Source organism: Callionymus lyra, chromosome 7 (genome assembly GCF_982586985.1).
Source record: "Callionymus lyra chromosome 7, fCalLyr1.hap1.1, whole genome shotgun sequence".
Classification (NCBI taxonomy): Eukaryota; Metazoa; Chordata; class Actinopteri; order Syngnathiformes; family Callionymidae; genus Callionymus; species Callionymus lyra.
Window position 1 is genome coordinate 6,444,283 of NC_141824.1, and position 3,454 is coordinate 6,447,736.

General features: G+C 36.2%; 2 non-coding genes across 2 annotated transcripts; one reads left to right on the forward strand and one right to left on the reverse strand.

Moving 5' to 3' along the window:
- The first annotated feature begins 431 nt into the window (after window positions 1–431).
- Window positions 432–644, forward strand: LOC148074895 (small nucleolar RNA U3). The gene has a single exon (XR_015711971.1). It is a non-coding gene; the product is annotated as a small nucleolar RNA U3 (small nucleolar RNA).
- An 865-nt stretch (window positions 645–1,509) lies between these two features.
- Window positions 1,510–1,722, reverse strand: LOC148074896 (small nucleolar RNA U3). Its single transcript, XR_015711932.1, has one exon. It is a non-coding gene; the product is annotated as a small nucleolar RNA U3 (small nucleolar RNA).
- Between the last annotated feature and the right edge of the window lie 1,732 nt (window positions 1,723–3,454).

Sequence of the window (3,454 nt, forward strand, 5' to 3'; positions counted from 1 at the left end):
TTAATAGTGATGTGTTGATGAAGCCAAATGAAACAGTGTCATGTTGTTTAGAGGTCAGTAGGTGGCGCCATCAGTTTAAAAATGATGTGATGTTTCATTAGAAAAATTGTTCAAAACAATGGAGAATAGTGCAGAGACCGCCAACTAGTGGAAAAATAATGACACTGCTTCATGAAGAATACTTACAAAGTATATTATTAATTGACATTTGTTTATTCTAATATTGACTTTACTACGTGTGTTTTTTAAATAATGTAGAAACCTAGTTTGAAAGTATTGTGGTGCATGTGTTTGATTTGTAAATACATTTCATGTTGTGTATTTAATGTGAATCACACAGTATCATGTTTGTTCAACTAAAATAAAAAATCAACCATCACTATAATAGTTTGGTGTGAGGATGGAGTGTGATGTTGGTGCAGAGTTAAGTTAAGACTATACTTTCAGGGATCATTTCTATAGTTCTTAACTTAAGAAATGTGTTTGTAAAGTGTTTGGTGTCACTAACCATGATGAAGAGTTGTGATATTCCTTCCTGAGTGTGAAGCAGACAGAGAATAATGATTGACTTCATATGTTCTCTGTCATTGATGATCCTTCTTTACTTCCTTGTGCAGTATTGAGAGGAATATGATCAGAGTGGTTGTTATGTACAATATATGAAAACATTTGTATCTGTTAATCTACATATCTACTGTCTCCTTGAGCAGATACATACAACTCTCCACTGGAGGTAGATGCTCTTGCTCATTCATTGTGGTCACTTTAATCTTTTCCACTACAGTGTTTCCTCCTCCTGCTCTTGAGGAGAGTGAGAGGTTTAAGGTTCATTTAGTGGCTCCAGCAAAAACAAGCCCTCATCTCTGTGACAGACTGCTTTGACCAGAAGAGTGGTGAAGGTCTGATGAAGCTTCATGAAGCAGTGTCATTATTTTCCACTAGATGGTGCTCTCTGCAATATTTTCCTTTGTTTTGAACAACTGTTTTAATTAAACATCACTTTTTTTTCTTCTTTCGTTTAGACAGTATTTATATTCTTACACAATTGACACCAGAGAGTTTAGTCTGAAGAATTTACTAGTTTACTGTAAATCTATTGAATTCCTAAAAAATCAGGCATCCTGGAGAAAAAAGTTCTGTTCATAAACAATGCATTTATTTATCTGATTAATTTCACAACAAAGTTATCAGCAAAAATATATCTCAACAACCATATCAGTAATAGTTGTACGTGTGTTTAAATATTCAGGTTTTTATCAAAATACAAACACATATCTCTACTAGTCTCACAAATCAATGAATCTGACAAATAAAAGTTTCTGCTTCTGTATCCTTTAAGCAGAAATGATGCCAAACTTGATGGTTTGTTAGAGCAAATGAATCCTAAAGCTTTAGTTAAGGATGAACTACTCTAATGGAAGTCTTCAGTGGTTCATGAGGCTTAATCTCACCATTACTGCTAAACTCATAGAAACGTTTGAAATTGAACCATATTGTTATGAACCAACAACCACTCCGATCATATTCCTCTCAATACTGCACAAGGAAGTAAAGAAGGATCATCAATGACAGAGAACATATGAAGTGAATCATTATTCTCTGTCTGCTTCACACTCAGGAAGGAATATCACAACTCTTCATCATGGTTAGTGACACCAAACACTTTACAAACACATTTCTTAAGTTAAGAACTATAGAAATGATCCCTGAAAGTATAGTCTTAACTTAACTCTGCACCAACATCACACTCCATCCTCACACCAAACCATTACAGTGACGGATGCATAGTTTTTGAATTTTAAAATGTTACCGTCATTCATTTGATTTCAAAGATATGAGACTAGAAAACATACTTTGTAGTTTCACAGTTTATACACAACATGTATTTATAATCAAAAGGTTATCTCTGTAACCAAGGTTCTACAATGATGTGTGACACTCTCTATATGATGATATATATGATTCTATGGATAACCTCTCTTGACCCTGACTCTGAAAAAGAACGATGCATTCACCAATGCTTTCCATGTGACCTGCACTGAAACACACCAGTAATATATTCATGCAGCCTGGTGCTTGAATCATGTCAAGTTATAATTGTTGTTGACTTTAACATCCATGTGGATATGGTTCATGACAGCTTGACAACTACGTTCAATTCCATAATAGAATCAATTGTCTTGATGGTTGACTGTTTCAACCACACCTTAGATCTTGTTCTAGCAAACAGACCCTGAAGTTAAAAATCGCAAATGTTTCTCCTCAGAACTCAGTTAATCTGACCATTAAGTATTAAATTGTTAAAAACAAAGGAAGGAACGAAGTGGAGAGACTGCCATCTAATGGACTCTGAAAATAATCACACTGCTTCATGAAGCTTCATCAGAACATCTCTGCTCTTCTGGTCACATCAGCCTGTCACAGAGATCAGGGATTAGTTTTGCTGGAGTTCCCTGTCAGAGACTCACACAATCCTCAGGTCTGGGTTTATTTCTTTTAAGTCTTTGTCAGTTTACTTCTCTTCTGGATCCACAACTTGAATACTGGGTATGATCTTTGACCTCTTGTGTCCTGGCAGCTCCAGGTTCTGCTCCGTGATGCTGCTTTCATCCTCAGAATCCCACGACTCTGAAGAGTCTACATCATATGTGTCAAACTCAAGGCCCGCGGGCCAAATGTGGCCCGCCTGCCTTACCTTGACCAATGAGCATGTTTGTGCTTCAAGGAGAAAGGCCTGTATGTCTTTTGTGTTATGAGGCAGTGTCGGTTGTCAAAGAGTACAATCTACGCCGGCATTTTGACACCAAACACAGAGCTAAGTATGCCACATTTACTTATTTTAAGAACATGACCAATGGATGGTGGAGAGGATCCACTTGGTGTGTTCAGGATCTACTCATCCACAAGAATTGACAGCCAATATATAAGCTGGGGAACCTAAAAACGTGACCAATAACTGGTTGTGAACTGAGACTGTCTTTCTTGTTGGGACATATAAAGACTCAACAATCTGATTTTCCTGCAATTGATTTATTTTTTGCTTGTGATGACAATTGTGACGACACATGTGCATCAACAAGGAAAAAGTTGCTTGTCAGACTTATTTTAGTTGCAACTTATTAGTCTTGAGCTGTAAGTTTTGACTTGTTTTTATGTGTAGAAATGTATTTAGTACCACATGCAAGGCTGAGTGCAGCCATTTTTATTTTATTGTAAAATGCTACATCACACATGTTGTTAGCAGCTCACAATTGTTGGTTTTACAGTAGTTATGCCTCTCAAGTAATACATTCAAAGTCATTTAACATTAAGGAGTAGTTACATTTATTTTACATTAGCTTACATTTAGCTACTGTTGTGAATTTGGAAATCAGGCAGTCGGAGAATTTTAAAAGTTTAAAAACAAAATGCTTTATTTCAAGCTTAAGAGCAGATATATGCCGGCAGTCCAACG